This window comes from Acomys minous (assembly GCF_964271855.1).
Source record: "Acomys minous genome assembly, chromosome: 3".
NCBI lineage: Eukaryota > Metazoa > Chordata > Mammalia > Rodentia > Muridae > Acomys > Acomys minous.
In genome coordinates, this window is record NC_140485.1 from 126,933,732 (window position 1) to 126,953,423 (window position 19,692).

General features: G+C 40.1%; 2 long non-coding RNA genes across 2 annotated transcripts in view; one reads left to right on the forward strand and one right to left on the reverse strand.

Annotated features, from left to right (window-relative positions):
- Positions 1-19,692, forward strand: part of LOC311594887 — a 438,778-nt gene that overhangs the window by 358,640 nt on the left and 60,446 nt on the right. The window lies entirely within an intron of this gene.
- LOC311594890 lies at positions 47-18,704 on the reverse strand. The gene is made up of 3 exons (XR_014778243.1): positions 18,573-18,704; positions 1,307-1,453; positions 47-231 (listed from the first exon to the last, which is right to left on the reverse strand). It is a non-coding gene; the product is annotated as an uncharacterized lncRNA (long non-coding RNA).

The window sequence follows — 19,692 nt, forward strand, 5'->3', positions numbered from 1 at the left end:
ATGGTGCTCTTGGGAGGAGGTGGAATTTTGAAGCAAGGGAAGACGCAATGTAAAGAAGCTGAATCATGCGGACAGGGTTAGCTTGCAGCTTCTGTGGTAAAATACAACAGTGAAAAAGATGTATTTGAGCTCAAGGTTTCAGACCATTCCAACATGGCCCCTTTCCTGTGTGATCCTGTGGCAAGATAGAGCGTCATGGTGGTGACATCTCGTACAGCAAAGTTGTTCATCCTACAGTGGGTAAGAAGAGGAGAGTTAGAGCTAAAGCAAGAGTGAAAGAGAGAATGCAGGCACGCGTGTGCACTAGAGGTGGGGAGGAGGGAGAGGGAGAGGAAGGGAGAGGGGGGGAGGGGGAAGGGGAGGGGGGAGGGGGAAGGGGAGGGAGGGGGAGGGGGAAGGGGAGAAGGGAGATTCCTACATATATCATTTAATAGGGATTGGCGTATAAACCAAAAATATGTCTCAGCATTCCAGAGGGCAATGAGTCCAAGAATAAGGAAACAGTAGGTTTGCTATTTGGTGATGGCCTCTTTTTAGTCTACATAGGATTCTTTCTTACATTTTCATCAATTAATAGAAGGAAAAAGTGATAACTTCAGGAATCCTTTATAAGAATAATAACCCTATTTGTAACCTAAGGACCTCCTGAAAGCACACTTCCTAAGAGGTTGCCCTTAGAGGAGGATTATAACATTGATTTTATTAGACTTAAAAATAAAGTTTTGGTCAAACCCTCTAACCTTTATGTCTTCTTAGCATGAGAGATATCTGTTATATCCCAACTGTCTTAAAGATTCTTAATTTATCCCAACAGTGACTTTAAAGTCTAGGTCCAAAATCTCACCTAGATACCATCTAAATCAGGTCTGTGTGAGACTCCAGGTGCTGTGTACCCCAGGGAAAATTGCTTTCTAGCTAGGAAGGTAGAAAAATCAAAGTAACTAATTCTAAAATACCACAGTGAGATGGGTGGGTGTAGTTCAGATACTGCCATTCCAAAAGTGGTGGAAAAGGGGATGAAGAAATAGATGCAGGCTCCAAGTAAATCTCAAACCAGTAAAGCAAGTATTACCCAACCATAAAGACTAGGCTCAGGGGTCTTACAAATCCTCCAGGGCAGAGGTCCTCTCCTTAAGATACACTGGAGTGGAGGTCTTGCCTTTTGTATACCTTGAGACAATGGCCCCATCATCACAGCTCTGAGCAGCCTTGCCTCTAGGGTAACTTTGTACCTATGTCACAGGGTCATGGCTCCCATAGGCCAAAATTATCTATCAGTAATGTTGCTGATTTGAGGTACCTTTACCTTTAATTTCTAGATGGATGAAGCCATACTCCTCTTTGGTGTGTGTTCTCTCTGAGTTGGTAAAGATGGCATTGCATGGGTGCTGCCAAGGCTCTCTCTAAAGAGGTAGTTTCCATAGCTCAGGTCACACTTGTGTCCACTAGACTTCTACATGTTGCAGCAAGAAGCATGTGACAAAATATGGGAATTAAAATCTTGAAATTGTGGCATGCCCAGGTCCCTGTACTCTGGATGTAATGCGGGAAGGACATCTAGAGTGACCTCCAAAATGCCTTTGGTGCCATTTTCCATCGTCTTGATGTATAACAGCTGGCTTCTACCAAGCTGGTCCATCCATTTCAGTCTCTCTTGGTCATAGTTGTGTTAGTTTCTATTAGGCATCCTCATTTTATACACTGGAGGTAAGCTGGGACCTCTTCATCTTTTTAAGTTCTGTTTCCCTTTTGATTAAACAATTCAATCTTAAGTTGAGTTTTCATTCTTGAATCTTATTATACATACTCAGGAGAAATCAAGTAAGAATCTCAACATTTTGGCTTTAAATTTTCATCAGTCAAATACCCAATTTCCTTGTTCACAATTTCTACTTTTCAAAAGACTAGGAGAGCCTTAGAACAACTGAACCACGGAGTGTCACCTCATACTCAAGGTGAGGTCTCCTCAAGCTTTTTATAGTATGTTCTTCATTCCCATCTGAGGCCTCGTCAGAAGGACCACTGTCATCAGTATTCATTCGAAACTGTGTCCAGAACCACTTAGACCTTCACTGAGAAGGCTGAACCTTTATCAGCACCTCTCTTTTTCTTCCCTCTCAACTCTTATCAGAATTGTCTTTAATAGCTTATGTTGCTATAATAAAATACTTGATTCTGGGTACTGTATAAATAAAAGATATCCTCCTTCTCTGGCTGCCTAAGAACCTGAAGACAGCAACAGCCTATCTCTGACTGAGTACAGCTTTATTGTGTAGACATCATACGACAACTGTATACATGCTGTTGAGTTGTGTCAATTTGACACAAACTACTCACCACAGAATAAGGAACTTCAACTAAGAATGGTAGAGATTAGATTGGCCTATGGCCTTGTCTATAAGGCATTTTCTTAATTGCTAGTTGATGTTTGAAGGTCTACCTCTCTGTGAATGATGCTGTCCCTGGGCAGGTGGCCCTTGGCTATATAAAAAGTTATCTGAAGCAAATCAAGAAAGCACATAAGTATTGGTCTTTAGTTTCTGCTTCAAGCTTCTACCTTGAGTTTGCATGTTGGCTTCTCTTTATGGCAGACTACAGCCTGAAAGGTAAAATAAACCAGGTTCTTTTCAGTCATGGTGCTTATCACAGCAACATAAAGCAAACTAGTACAGTATCTGAGAATGAAATACCCCTTGTGAAAATTGAAACAATAAAGTGGTAAAAGCCTAGCCTTACTCTCATAGCAGTCTACTCTCATTGACTGCTAATTGACCCTGCAAGGTGCAGGCCATTCTGCAGGAGTAGGATGAATCACTTCCTGATGGCGATCATGACCTTATAATAAGCTCTATTTGTTAATGGTTTTACAACCCTTCAGAATTATTATATTTTGACATTAAACCTAATGTGAGTTTTGGTGGATAAGCCATAGTAGACTACTTATTGTAATGTAGAGTATTTCTGAAACATTTCCCTAAATTCTAAGTTTCTAAACACTTTATGGCTCCAAAACCTCTATATTTATGCATTTATTACATGAATGTGCATGCATTATGTGTGTATATATATATGTGCTCCCATGTTCATTGCCGTCCATTTGTTTTTGCATGTGTGAGAGTCTGGCTGCTGTGTGTCTCCCTCATCACTGGCTCCCTTACATAATGAGGTGGCAGCAGCTCGCTTCAACCCAGTGTTCATGACTGAATGAGTCTAGCCATCCAGCTTTTTCCAGTAAACTGGTCTCTGCCTCCCAAGTGCTCGGATCACAGATGGGTCACTATGCCTACTAGGCATGTATATCACCATCAGGGGTCCAAACGCTTGTCCTCACTTGCATGGCAAGCACTTTATCCACTGAGCTATATCCCCAGCCCTGTGCATTGTTAAGTAGGTGCCCTGGTCTTGGTGCTGGCATCATGCTTTCCTCAAGATGAACAACTATAACAGACCATCATAATCCAGATGGCATAGAAACAAAGAAGAATTGTTTCTTACTGTTCTGAAAACTAGAGAGTACAAGATCAATGCACTAAGGAGGACTTACTTTCCATTGCAAAATGCTACCATCTTACTATGTTTCATAGGCAGAAAGGTAAGCAGAATTGCCATGGTTTCAGTGTTTCTTTCCTCCAAAGTTTTTCTTTGAACATTAACTGCAACCTTTAAGAGGTGAATAGGCCAGTAGGATTCTATCTTTGTGAATGGGTTCATTACTTTACCAAATGGGTTAGACCTTCTCTGTGTCTCTGTGACTCTGTGTCTGTCTGTCTGACTGTCTGTGTGTCTGTGTGTCTGTGTGTGTGTGTGTGTCTGTCTGTCTCTCTCTCTCTCTCTCTCTCTCTCTCTCTCTTTCTCTCTCTCTGTCCCATTATCCTTCCTTTCTTTTCTCATCTCCTCCTCTCCTTCTTCTCTTTCTTTCCTTCTCCTGCTGTGATGAGATGATATAGTCAGATGGTCTTTGGTAGATGCCCAACTCTTGGTATTGTTCTTCCAAGTTTTCTAAACTGTATGCCATTAAATTTCTGTTATATCACAAGAGCTAGAGGAAGATCTCAAATTGATCCTTAGGAGCACAGCTAATGCAATAACAAATGCAAATGAGAATGTGGAATAAGGTCTAACTGAGCTGTGAGTAGATGCTAAAAAATATTTTAAAGGATAGGACAGAGTAGGAACAACCTGGATAGCCGTATTTGGAGCACTGATGGAGGTTCTGGCAAGGCTCAAAAAAGAAGAGCTTCATGCCAAGCCACAATAAGAATGTTCAGAGAATATAGACAATAAAATCATTTAGGTGAGTTCTGTGTTGAAAATGAGGAAAAGGACATAAGAAATCAGGGAGAAGGTCATCTTTGCTCTAAAGTGGTAAAAATGTAGGCTGCATTGAATCTCTGTCCTAGGGCTTCATGGAAGACCGAACTTAAGAGTGATGAACTAGGATTTTTTGAGAAGAAACATCTAAGCAGCAAAGCGTTCAAAGTGCTGCATGGCTTCTTTTAACTGTGTGTAATAAAATGCAAGAACAGAGAAGCGATTTAAATATAGAATCCATCATTAAAAGATGAGCAGAACACAAAGATGTGAATCCTCTTGGCCTAGCCATGTAACAAATAAGCAAGTGTTTGCAAGACAAAACCAGGGGTGCTGCCACGAGACACTAAGGAGATTAGTATGTGTGAAGGAAGAGGGGAACTGTTTATTAAGATATTGGAAAAATGATCCTGATTCAGAAATACTTCAGAGATACTAAGTTTGTTTTCTATCAAAGGCCCAAATCAGAACCTTGAGGGTAAAACCTTAGGTTCTCACAGGTCATGCTGACCTACCTCTACCATCTCAAATTCCAAATTATGGCCCAATACTTATTTCCAGTCAACTATGACTCACATGTCCCAGGTGCTGCCTAGGCCCTGCTCAGGAAGGTACATGCTGTGATGCTTGGCAACATCCATATGTAAACGACCTTGTGAAAGAGCACAGTGCATGAAGAGCCTTCCCCTAGCTCCAAAGAATATTCAGGACAGCCTAGGAGTCAATGCAAAAATATGCTGCTATGGCTGAGGCTGGTGAACCTGTGGAACACAGCACCCACAGGATCTCAGAACTGGAATAACGCCTATGCACTATGACAGCCTGGGAGAGATGTGAGCCTGAGCCTCTAACCCAGGAAAGTGACTGTGTAAGCTACTCCTGGCAAAGCTTCTGGGGTTGGGACTCTTTAAACCTTGGAAACACAGAGTGTACAGAGGTAAGATGTGCAGTTAAGGAAGGACGATCTCTCTGGAAACATGACATGGTTTAATTTGTCTTAACAAGTTTTGGATCTTTCTCTTTTTTATCTCTTTTTTAAAATTTATTTTTATTTTTTACTTGTTTTCATAATTTATTCATATTACAGCTCAATTGTTATCCCATCCCTTGTATCCTCCCATTCTTCCCTCCCTCCCGCTTTCACTCTATTCCCCTCCACTATGTCTGTGACTGAGGAGGACCTCCTCCCCCTCTATATGATCGTAGAGCATCAAGTCTCTTCTTGAGAGATTTCTCTTATCTCCTTTTTAAAGTAGCTAATCCCACTTGTGACAATTTCACCCTCACGACTACATCATGACACCACCCCCGAGAGACGAGGGTTTCAGTGGATAGATTCAAGGACTCCAACATTCAGAACATTACATGTCTTGATTTACTCTGCCATGAATCTGTGTGTCAGTCTCTACTATTACTTTATGTATGCAGTCAGAGTTAGGAGACAAGGACGCTATAAAGAAAAGACTGTTAAGAATGCTGTAGCACATTTGCCAACTAGTGAGACTTCCAATCAAGCAACTTTGGTTTGAATATGTCACACACTGATGTAACAAATAAGAAAGTGCTCTATCCCTTGTTTCTCTTAGCTTAGTCTTGAAATTTGACTTCCTTCCCAGCAAGACTACGTATTCTTCAGTTATTTGCCTTCTTCACGGTCTATATTCCTCTTTTATTATACTAATGTCTGGGTGGTTATGCTTGTGCCCCCTTTGTCCTCTACTAAGCTATAAACCTCATGAGGCTAGAGATTGTTTAGTGACCGATCAACTGCATTTCCAGCCCTCGTCACAATGCCTGGTATATGGCATGCTCTAGCCAACGTGCTCCCAAATGAACAGTAGATGATAATGGTCAGAATATTCTTACTAACAAGTGTAAAGAAAGAAAACTCAGTCTATGTGTCTAGTGTCCTCGAACTCTGCGACCTCTGGACAAGGTGACACAGTACTAGAACAAAGAACGACTGGGGTCCTAGGAATGATGGTCAAAAGCGAAATGCTGATGGGGTGACTGGAGTCTGTCTGACTAAATACATTTGTAAAACACCTATTTATGTATTCAGTGCTCTCTCTTCATTCTCTTAATCTATCTCTATCTCTATTTATATCACTTATACCTATCTATATAAATCTCTTTATACATATAGTTAATGTACCTACATCTATGCAATATAATCTATCTATATTTATCTCTCATCTATATCTATCTTAAACTTCAACATTTTTTACATGAGTAAGGGCTAGGTAGATGTCTTAATCAATAGTGTTTTGTGCTAACACAAAGACCTGCATTTGGATCCGTACCACATTACAAAAACAAAAACAAAAACAAAAAAACAAAACACCATGTGCCTTATAAAACTGGAGAGACATAGGTAAAGGATTTCTGTATGATCAGCCCACCTAGGTAAGTTGGTGAGCTCCAGATTCAGTGAGAAGCCCTAAAAAATTAGGCGGGTGTGGCAGCCTATGCAAGTGAGATTCTGGCCTGCTCTACGTATTTATTTCTACGCCAACCAGGGCTACATAGTGAGACCATTCCACAGAAACAAAAAAGAGAAAGGAATAATGTCTACTATATATGGTGACAATGAGTAATTTAACCCACTTCGTTTCTGGAGATTTCCCAGAAGTTAAATTATGAACCAGCATGTAATAAATCAGGAGAGAGATGGAAGCTCTCTAGGAGGCAAGATGAGCCAGGGCTGTGAAGAACACTGGGGATTTAACTGGATGTGTGCACTAGCTCTCAAATAGAACAGGCTGAGGAGGCAGGTGTCTGGTCAGCTAGGAAAGCAAGTCCCAGGCTTAAACCAAACAATGACCACAATGACCGTAGACCATCTGAAGCACAAGCAGATCAAGTGCCACATGCCTTGCAGCTGAAGGTGCTGTGACTCGACAGTTATGCTTCCAAAGAGAAAGTGTTAAGTTGACAACGTGTTTCTGGCTTTTGGAATCCGGTGACATTTGTTAACAAGGTTGGGTTTCTCCTGACTGAATATGTGCATTCATTCATTATTTCTTAAACATGTATCGACACTGGAGAGGTTCAGAATAAGCCGCCCTGACATATTGATTATTTTGAGGGAAAGGAAATTGAAAACCTGCCAATGCAGGGGAAGTTAAAAAAAAAACAAACAAAAAACCTCTCCACCTCCTACTCAGTCTTCTAAAATCAAGCACAAAACTCCCTTTTTGTGAGGAGAAGTTTACATTTCCATTAGGAGAGGTGTCTGTACGCGTAGAGAGCTACGAGACAACTTGGATCATATGCGACTTCTGGTGTACAGGGAAACCTCTACTCACCACGGATGTCCGCCTTCATACTTCCGTGCTCCATTGCTCAGCCTCCCAATTCCTACACTTATCCAAAAATAGCTCCTTCTGAATCCTAAAAAGCAGTTCCCTTAGCTATGGATACTCTTGCTTTCTCAAGGTTGTTACACCTCTGTTCATTAAAATGTACATATTCGAGCCTTGTTTGCTCCAGCTTATGAAAAGTCTCAGTGAGCATTTCCTTACCTTGGAATACCCAACTTCACTAGCCAGAGGACCCAGAAATGAGAGAGTTTCTTCTGACCTTTCTCCCAAAATGGAAGACATGAAATATGTCCTGCAGAGGTGCCAATGGAGAGGACAGTAGTAGCTCCTACAGCATAATGTTCATCAGCATCCCCCAAATACTCAAATATTTAGGCAGGGTAAGTAAGTCATTCAATAACTAAAACCTGGAGTAATTATCGCTATCCCAAACACTTGCTTTGGGGTCAGAGAACGTCCCTATGCGAATTAGTGATAAACTAGCCTCAGATAAATTGACAGGGAAAAAGGCAAATAACCTTGTTAGTACATCCAGGCCTTGGAGGAGGGTATCAAGAAGAAGTCTCACAGAGAGAGAGAGCGAGAGAGCGAGAGAGCGAGAGAGCGAGAGAGCGAGAGAGCGAGAGAGAGAGAGAGAGAGAGAGAGAGAGAGCGAGAGAGCGAGAGAGAGAGAGAGAGAGAGAGAGAGAGAGAGAGAGAGAGAGAGGAAGAAGGGTGGGGAAGAAGGGAGAAAGGAAAGGAGAGAGGGAGAGAAATACAGCACACACACACGCACACACACATAGGTTACATATTTTTAAAAGTATATATAAGTTATACATAATATATTTGTGTATGTGTGTGTGTGTGTGTGCTGTCTTCATGTGCTTGGGAAGGGAGGAGTGGAGATTCCATACAATAGTAAAGGAGGAAATTGTATTTTGGGACCTCGAATGGGCACTAAGAAGAGTCTGTGTCCCTGTGCCCAGCTCTGGATATAAAGTTTAACTTTCAGTGTTTTGTAGAACATGGACTGGCTCTTCCCTGGTGTGTGAAACAACAAGGGGAGGGGGCGCACCGGGCTTGTTCCCTTTGGTTTGTTCCAGTCTTTGGGGTCATGGGAACTTGAGGGAAAAGCCCATTCCTGCACTTGTTGCTTGTAGGTGTCACCAGTCTCTAGTCCAAAAGGGTATGTCATTTTTCTGATAATAGACACAAAACTACCTCCCTAGGTCCTACCTCCACTGACCACAGAGTCACAGGTGCAGCAACAGATTTCAAGAAAGAAAGATGTAAGAAGGAATCCAGAAAAAAAAAAAAAACCTCTCATCTCTGTACCTGAAGGTCCTCACAGGGCCAAGAAAGAAAGTTCCTAAATATTAGGTAGAAAAAATGGCCTATGCTCCTCTCTCCAGAGATGGGAATGGAATTTGGTGACAGCAGGAGTAAGAAATGCTTGTCACATGGAGCCACAGAGAGAAATCACTCTGGAGACACTGGGAACAAAGCTAAAAACCTCAGGTTTAATTTCCTAATACTTGGATAACCTTTTGAAGTTTCCATTTAAAATCTAAGGATGAATATTTGGGCATCCAAGAAACTGTACTGATGGTCAGGGACCGGGGGAAAGAGGACAAACTAAGGCCATCAAATGCCATGTGCAATTTGTTGCTATTTGTTTCTTGCTCCTGCAGTTCATTTTCAATGCTTCAAGGCATAGCCAAAGTTTCACATAAGCTACAGACCATCCCACCTTTCTAGATTCTTCTTATGCCAGCTCCTTTAGTGCTATACAAACTGTACCTCTACGGTGTTGGTTGTTGTGATTGCATCTTTAAGCTGCCTTGCAGAGATCTTAAGAGTTTACGCACTCATCGCCAATTTGGCAAAAGCAGATTCTAGGACCATCTCCCTGGACCCCCTTTTCAAGCAGTGTGGTTCTTTGATGATAGGAAATAGATCTTGAGATTTTTTTTCTTGCTTTATGATGGGGATTAAAAACAGCTACTCATTTAATAAGATAATGCAACAAGGCCCTGGGATGCCTCTGTAGTTAATGAATGTGGGGAAGATTCTTTCCAAATCAGCAACTCTGAGTAGGAGACAAACAACCAGTGTTTAAACAATGAAGAACTTTGAATGAAGAATTAATGAGGTGGAGAATTGCTGCTTTTAAGCTGAACGAATAGCAGAACCACCCCCACAATCAAACAATTTCTATTCAAAATGGTCTTTCTGACTGAAGGATGGCAAGGAGTCCTGTGTATAATGTTTTCAAATTTTGGTGGGCCCCACCTCTACCCACCCCACCACCCCACCCCACGCAGGAGGCTCATAGAAACCAATTTCCAGAGAATGAAGACGTAGTATGCTTTCTGGAATTATCGGTCACAGTGAAACCCGGCCAACCCCAAGCAATTTCTCATATTTAATGTCCATTTCTCAAGACTTGGCCCTAGATGCAAAGCAATACTTCCTCTTTATGCAGTTTGCTTTTATCAGAATCCTGAATAATGCTGTAAACAAGTCCCCAAGCTCATGCTTTCTACCAACCCCAACATTAACAACATTTCACCACTCACTTTTCAGCCAATGAGTCTGCACTGGAGCCTTTTCCCACCTGATTGTCCTTAATTATAGTTCTTTCACAGTTCCAAGGTCTCAAAAAGTCAATGTGAAGGAACAGTAGTAGTTGAAACCTAAACTGTATAAAGATGAAATATATAGACTAAGAAATAAGTAACCAGCATTTCACAGTCAGATGTTTTAACCCATAACAGCTTCAAGAGACCAGTGAAAATAGAGAGCGAAATAAAAGGCCTCACAGAGTCTTTTGTTAACTACTGAAGTACTTACTGGCTCAATCTCACATAGGTCTTCATCAATCAATAGCATTCTTTTCTTCATCAAAGAAAACACATACAATAACAAGTATTGGGATAATGTATAGGATATCACATCCTCTTACTCTCTAATTTTTATTAAAATTATAAATGTATGCTATTTACATAAGTTAGTAGGAATCACTGACATTGTCATATAAGCATATATTAAACTTTGAATGATGGTGATCTAAGTATCCTCTCATTCCCTCACCTTCTACTTCCCTGCCAGTCTCTCTTCTACTCTCAGGTTAGTATTCTTGTTGGCTCCGTTGCTTGTTTGTTTCCACGGATAAGAGAAAGCCTTCTGCAGCTGGCTTATTTTGCTTAACATGATGGCCTCTACTTCTTTTTATTTCCCTCAAACAGCATAATTTTATTCTTCTTCATGGCTGAGAAGAACTCCTTGCTTGTACATACACATCTATTTTCTCTATCCACTCATCTGTTGACAGACACCCAGCCCAGGTCCATAATGTGGCTGCATTAGGCATAGGTAGGCAGACTTCGATATTCTGTGCTGACTTCATTTCTTTTGGGTCTATACTCAGAAAACCATCTCCAATTTTTTTTTGTTTCTGGTTTTGAAAAATCACCTTATGTAATGCTGTATGGTTTTCAGTTCACTATTATGCACAGATTGGCCTTAAAATCTTGAACTGTCTCATCCCATCTTCTATGTGCTAAGGTTATGGCTCCAAATTTCTATTTATTTTATTTTCAGAACACCTAATGAGAAAAAATTTCCCCAACATATGATATAAAAATTTAAGTTGCCTACTAAGGGATTTTAATAAATTAACCATCTGCTGTCTGATAAAAATACTTAGTCATATCTGAATTAGTTATTGACTCGTATGCCTGCTTTTCTCTTGTGTAGTCTCTATTCATAATGGTAAACATGTGGAATTAGAGAATTACTATCACAATAACTAGCATTCACGTGGGCATGCAGACCTGTGCTATACACTACTTGTACTCTAAGGTGACTACAATGTGACCTAGTGCCTCTGGATCTTTCAAGCATTTCAAATAACATGTGAATTGTCCTGAACCATGCTTCATTGTTAGGTCCAGAACGCGTGTAGGAAATGACCAGCCTACTGCTCCCATGAGTAATTAGGAGGTAGTAACAAAGTTGGTCATTTTGAGTTTCAGCTTAACTAAAATTTTAAAATAATTGAATGTTTGTCTCATTTTTAGATTAGTCTTAGAACATATGAGTCTATGTTCAATATTTTTCTTCCTTTTAATTTTCTTTCTGGAAAACATTTTGTGAGCCCAGCATGCTGTATAATGGACAATAGTCCCCCTATATCAAACGTATATGGTTGGCTAAATCTAAAGGCTCTTTGGTAGCCATTGGCTTATGGAAAGAATTATTAGTATGTATCTTTGATGAAAAACAGCATATCTGTACAATCAATGTATTTCCAATGGGCTGCTCCCTGAACATGTCTGTTTGGGCATGCCCCTGCAGGGAAATGACTGCATGACTCTGTTATTTGTTTCATTATTTACACGCTAGGAATGCTCCCATTCCCATAGCACACTACAACCAAATTGGCTTTCACATCCTAAGTAATAACTACTTGATTTCCTGATTTTACTGGATAGATTGTAAAAGGAAGCCCATTGAGAACCTGTTACATCCTTTTGAGTTGCTTCCTACCTATAGTGGAACATTTTTGTACCACACATCCTTGCTACCCACCTTAGCAGTCACGGATTAAAATAAAAATGAATGAGCCTGGATAACAAAGATCATGGAGGCTGAGATGTCTGTAGTGGCCAAAGACCCTCAAAGTTCCTTGCTACAAAGTTCCTGTTCAAGAAAATGCTGTGCACTGGGCCATGCGGGATATTGGAACAATACACACAGCAGAGCCTGGCAGATCAAGTGCATCAATAGAAGAAAATAAATGCTGAAGGAGAAAGAGGAAGAAGAAGGAAGAAGAAGAAGAATTATAATTAACAATGGTGAGATGATGATGATGATGATGATGATGATGATGATGATGAAGAAGAAGGAGGAGCAGGAGAAAAAAAAGACAAAATCTGAGGGTCTGGAAGTCATGAGACAGCAAATCCATACATAAAAATAAAGCATCCAATCAAGGAGAAGGTAACCCAAAACAATGTCATCAAGAAGGAATCAGAAATGTAGAATTATAGACGCAAAACATGCAGGTATGCTAAGCTGCATGGGGTAGCACCACCCATCGTCTGCTGTCCTAGAATAAATAAAATAGGTAAATCAAGCTGGGCTCTGGTGTTCATCTCTCTCTGCTTCCTGACTGGAGATGTAATGTGACCACCTGCTTCATGCTCCTATTGCCATTCAATCCCTGACATCATGGACCAGACCATCATCAAATTAGGAGCCCAAATGCACACTTCCTTCTGGAAGCTTTTTGCTCAGGCATTTTGTCATATGCACTAGAAAAGTAACTAACACAGAGCTCGTCACCTGGGAATGCACAATTAAGTATTAGCATCTATCTTGAGTCTCAGTAATAACTTCTGGTGTCATCACCCGACCACATTTAAAGTCACCCATGTGTACCCTCTTCAAGTTTATCCCTGTAGTTAACACGATGTGTGGATTTTCCTTCTCAGGCTATCAGAGACTAAGTGTATCCACAGTCACAGGCAGCCCCTCAGTACTGTCATGGTAAACCCCAGATCATTAGAGCTTTGAGCTGTGTGTACATTTGCTTTTAACTACTCATTTTGTTTACGAGCTCAACTGATATGCCTAGGATGTTTCCACCACCATCTCCATCAATATGACTGTAATCATGTTCTTTAAAGGACAGTGCCAAAGCAGATTGCAGTTACCCTACCTGTCAGAACTGACCTGCCCTTGGGGTAATATAGCTTTGCTGTAATCATTAGCTACGTGTAGCTAAATTTACCAGAGGCTGATTATGGTGGCAGTGAGTTTTCCTATCAAGATGTAGCAGCCTGTTTATCCTTAAATTTAAAGCATCATTGCCTGATTATTCATGAATGCAGGTTGGTAGCAACAGAATAGCACTGAAGCATTATCCAACACTCAGCCCTGTGTCTGGTATGAGAAGGCAGCAGGGGCTTGCATTTATCCATGAAGTGCAATGCCCAACAGCAAAAACAAACAAAACAAAACAAAACCAACAAAAAAATCCTGATGGAGACTCTGAGGGACCTCATAGGTGAATAAGCTGAAGAATTGTGACTTTAGCTGGTCTATTCTTTGAAGACTTATTTGTGAGTGAGTGAGTGTGTGTGTGTGTGTATGTGTGTGTGTGTGTGTGTGTGTGTGTGTGTGTGTGTGTGTGTGTGTGTGTGTGTATGTGTGTGTGTTGGTTGATATCCTAAACAAAGATATTGAGTCCCCTGGAGCTGGAGTTACTGTGAGCCCCTGGCATGAGTTCTGGGATCCAAATTATTTCTCTGGAGGAACAGCAAGTAAGTGCTCTTAACGACTGAGCCATCTCCCCAGCCCCATTAGTTGTCCTATTTTTTTTTTCATTCCCTCTAGAAAACAAGCCAAAATCAATTATTGCCCCTTCTTTACAGTGTCTCCCGCTAACACAAGTTCCTTGTGTCACACTCAGAACCTATGTTACCGCTGTGTAAATGTTGGACTTGGCAAGAGATTCTGTTGATTCATGACCCGAAATATGAGGGTATAATTACGTTAATGCCTTAAAATGGAATCACAAATGGCCAGAGTAAACCCAAGGAAGAGAGATGGTAAGACAGGAAGGCCGTGGGAAGTCTGGAGAGAGTATTTCCAGACTTCAGCTCAGCTCAGCACTACAAATTCCTTTCTCAGAATTATCTTTCAAGCCGCAAGTCTAGAATGGTCTTCCTGCTGTTGTTCTGGGTTATTTGGCATGGAGGAAGTGTGGTTTCTCCACCATTGTTGGTGGGAGATTCACTGAGCTCAAAGCTTCTGGGTCCATTCATCAGAGAAAGTAGAACTGATGTGGAGTCTGGTGTGGGGTCTTTTCTGAGGAAAGAAGAAAGGGTGTTTGCCCCAGCTCTCCAAAGTGTAGGGAAAAGGAGGAGCATTCCTGTAAAATCCTCTATTGAGCAAAACATGATTCTGCACTAGCATACTGATAGGCTTAAATTCTTTTATGTACCAGAGATTCAGTGAAGGTTACATTAAGCAACAAATATTTGGAGATTTTAAAAAATGCAGAAAAAATGTCCATAGCTTTGAAAGTATATATTTAGAATTAATTTGAAGTCACCTTTTCATTGTAAAAGATATTCCCTAATGAAATAGGATCTTTGGGGATTTTTTTTACTTCCATGAGTGCAGAATACATCAGAAAATATAATAGCAGAAAGACATCTAGAATGTGTCATTTTTAGCTGCCTTTGTTCTTCCTACTCTCATATATAATAATACACAGTCTAAGAAAGAATTTATTTGTTATGTATTTCAGAGCAGACTCTATTCTGTAGGGGATTCTATTTCTACTCAGGCATATGAATGACAGACAACATTTATTGTTGCAAAATATTCTGAGAGTTGTATTTCAAAAATTTTAACTCATTTCCCCTCAGACCCCAAACTTTTCTGGCTGGGGAGTCAGAATCCTTGTTAGTGATGTTTCCCTTTTCACAGAACCACCATGATAGAAACAAACGATGACAAATCAGAGAACACAAGGATGCCAACAAGCCCCCCAATGCCACTTAATGTACATGAACCTAATCTCCCCCTCTTCTCTCTCCTCAATGAGTGTGCTATGTGAGTTATATGCTATGTGAATAACAAATAATGATATTTTAGAATATATAACCAGGGTTTCAAAGTGAGAGGAAAGAAAACTAGTAACGAAGACTGCTACCTTGATGCCAAATATAATAATTGGGTTGTGCATTACACAGTCTGTGCTGTATGATGATATTTGCTCAACCATAGACTACATAGGCAACAGAAGTCCCCTGAGATAACATCATTTAAAATATAAGCATCTTAGTTTTTGCACGTGCACTCTATAACATTCATGTAGTGACAGAAGTACTTAGTGACAGGTTTCTCAGGATGTATCCCTGCCTGGCTGCAGAGAATGAACCGATCCTACCAATGAAAACATGCCTCCCATGAATAAACAAATGAAATGCTTCTGAGATAAACTGAAAGGAAGACTTCAGGGGAGAGAAGTACTAGTCAAGCCGGATCTGGACCTGTGGGGACTGTCCAGTAGTAAGACGTGTCTCTAAAGAGTGAAACTTTATTGGGAACTTCCAGGGCAAGGACTTGAGCCCATATGATACTCTTCGGGGAGAAAAATAAAAAACAAAAAACAAAAACAAAACTAAAGCAGAAAATAAGCACCTATTTTTGAAAATAATATTTTATTGATTCTGTTAAAATTCTATACATGAGTATAATTTACTTTAATCTTATCTACACCTGCGACCTCCCCTCCATCTAGAGCCTCCCCAAGAATTCTGCCAACAATTCTCCCCAACTTCTTCTCAACTTCATGTTCTCTCTCTCTCTCTCTCTCTCTCTCTCTCTCTCTCTCTCTCTCTCTCTCTCTCTCTCTCTCTTTCTCTCTCTCCATGTGTCTGTGTATGTCCAGGACCCAGCACATGCTAAACTTTCCTTGAATACTAAAAGATAGCCCCAGTTCCAAACCTGAACATTTTCTTATCATTTCTTTAGTCAATATTACTTATTAGCACATTCATGTTTTCACAACTTCAGAATTCTAACAGTTTAACAGTTTATCCTTTTTAACAGGGTCAAATACTTGAATGTGATGAAACTTGCAGCTAAAAGCCTCTTAACCAGAGACTACAGAAAATGGCTTTCCATGAATATTCCCTTCTGTAACAAGTTCGGTTGTAAAGAAATTTATCTAAACTCAAACTTATCCTAACTCATCCACTAGGGAACTGTGCAGCCCCAGGCAAGTAAACTTTTCTGAGATTGTAGCTTGGTTTTGATGTGAGAGACTATGCAAATATGTTACTGTCTAGTCATTATTAAAGTCATGAACTATTGAATTGTTATAAAGTCTTGGCTCATCCTCTGGTCATAGGCAGCAGCTGTAATAATAATCGAATGTTTCGGCAACCCCAAACAAGTCACAGAGACGCTTCAGAACACTTACCATGGAGATGCTGTACCAGAAATAGCTCTGTTCCAGATTTCCTTGGGGCAAATTTACACTATTCATATGACAGAGCTTGGCCATAGCCTAGTGGGAACTATGTTTAACTTTCTTATTTTAGGGCCCCAGCTTTTGTAGAAAGTAAGCGGTTACAAAGGTATTAATTTGGAAGTAGAAAGTCTTGGTTCTTGGAGTTTAGAGATGGTGAAATGGTATTCTCCGATAATTTTGAAAGTAGAATTGCATTACTAGGGGCCTATATGGAAGAGTAGAGCCAGAGATATATACATATATAGAATATGTGTATATGAACACACACACACACACACACACACACACATATATATATATACATACATATATTATATATATAAGCTTGCCCCTCTGGATGCTGGATCATGAAAAAATGGCCATTGGCACACTGGGAAGCCTGAGAGCATGGAAACTGATGAGTTCAATAAACTGTAAATGTCAGAGCAAGAGGAATAAATGGTCCACTACTGGTCCAGGCCTGAAGGCCTGGAAATGCCTTGCAGAGCCACCGGTGTGAGTACAGGTTGAAAGATGGAAGGAGCTGGAATTTAATACCCATGGCTGTAGTAGATATACTGGCCTGTAGAACTTGCATGTACTGGCAGGCTTCCTCCCCCAACCCCCTCTACTTCTGCTAAGTCTTGTTCCCAGACCATTGACTTGATGTTCTCACCAAGGGCCAGGTCTCTCTCTGTCTCTGTGGCACATGTTCTGTGAAAGGATTCTCCCAGTCACACACAGAAGCACGCCTTACTAATCCAGATATCTTTTAATCTAAACTGACAATCAAAATGAACCACTACAGACTCGAGAGAAACCAGTTTCCTATTGCATTTTCAACTGGCCCTTCAACTAAACTACCCTACGTGTTACTCTCATCTTTTCAAATTAAACCCAGAACAAAAGCTTTGGGAATTTCCCTCAGTATCAAATTCTAGAGAGAGAAAAAAAGGGAGCACAACTTTCTTTTGATAACTATAACATTTCTTTTTGTTTGAGTTTTCCCTCCCCGCCTTTGTGGAAGGGAAAAAAAATCAGTTATCTGTGCTTTGCATTTCAGAAAAATGATGATTGATTGTATCATCCTTATCATTTTTTATGAGAATATCAGTTCCTCTAATCTTCTCCCCAAATGTTTATTAAGATTATTCAGCTAGGAAGTAATGAGAGAATTAGAACCAATTATGATAATAAGACATGAGGTGGGTTAATCACAGCAAAACAAAGATGAATAATAAATAGAGGTTAGTGCATGCATGTTATAGGAAATCCAATATCCAGACTTTCCAATTAACTCTAGACAGTGACTTCTGATAAAACACCATACTTATGGATACGACAATCAATGCTTGGTGGCAACTATATAATATAATTTGGCACACAGTAGATGTTTTAGTTTGAACATAAGAATTAATGATGAAAGGGAAATGTCTATCTTTCTATATGATATTTAATTTCTATTTTATGTCAAGAAAAATTTAGTGTGGATGGAAATACAATTGCCATACAATTATAGAAACAGAATTTAAGTCCCGGCATAAATATAATTTATTATTAGGTTTTCTAATTGGATGATCTAATCCCACTACCTGGCTTTGCACATAGATAACCTAGAACTCAATCATTTCCCTATACCCCCAGGTGTACTGATGAACATGTTGAGAGAAGAGCCAATCCTGACCTTTAAGGTCATGTTTATTTCATATCATAGGGCAATTAAAGCAAATGCTCTGTTCACAGTGTTATGGGACACATAGCTCCTCAAGCCTCACTTTTGATGTATTTAGAAGAAATTAGGAAACAAAAGACGGTAAAGGAAAATGGATTTACTTTGTTTTTCTCTGCCTTCCCTATAACAGTGATCCGATTGTACAGAAAAGCACAAACGGAAGCCAAGGACCATGAATGACTTCATTTACCTCGAAGGTTAGATGGCGGAAGTATGCGTTCTCTTGACTGGAGGCTGGTCTGTCCACGGAGCTCTGAACGAAGGAGTTTTCGGTGTTTCCTTCTCCCCAGTATAGGATTCCCGAGCAAGTTTTAGTTTGGACTCCGTAAATCAAGGGAAGGTTCTCTTTAGATTATTTCTGACTCCCGCTGGGACTTCAGCATAGAACCACAGTGACAACAATGACAGTGCACAGACTACACACTTATTTTTTAATATATTGTTGCCCCTTTACTTAGGAAAACAATTTAAGAGTTGTTTTGCATATATGCATATATGCAAATATATGCAAATATGCAAATATCATACCTTCCAGATACTTCAAGACACCTCCATTTCCAGTTCTCTGTTCTGCATGAGCTGAGGTGAAGCTTAGAGATGAATTTAGCCTTTCTCTCTTCTTACTACAGTAGGCGACCCATAAGCTTCTCAACACTAGTGCCATGATGTGGCTGATGGCCAATAGTCACCAGTCTTCCCCCATAATAAGCCAAATTAAAGAACTGACCCATACATGGGTTGAGTTCGGGATTCTTACAAATAATCAGAAGTCCTGTGTTGGAATAGGCACTCTGCAAATAGCAAGCCTTGTTCTAAATGTGTACTAACACCACCCTCCCCCCACCCTCCAAGTATATATATATATATATATATATATATATATATATATATATATATATATATATATATCCTTAAATATATCCTTCAAGTGACATAGGGATTCGCTTTTGACGCTGAGTCCAAGCTATTGTTTCATGCGGAAATGTATTCTGTTGAGAGCAGAACACAGATCCCTGAAGTGGGAGGCAATTTTGCATACCGAAGTCTTCTTTGAGACAAACACAAGTACTTATTCTTCCTGGGTCCCAGCAATGCTTTATTTTCCTTTATTTATGAAGAATTAATTATTTATAGGCCTAATGCATGACTTAAAAGTAACAGAGAAAATAACATCCTTTTCTGGTAAGCAGGGTAAAACTCATGGGTGGGTTGAGTGGCAGATACTAGTATTGATTAATGACCTGTTTGGAGCTGCTCCCTGCCTGTACTCCTATCTCTTCCATGACAGACACTGGACCTTCTTTAAAGTC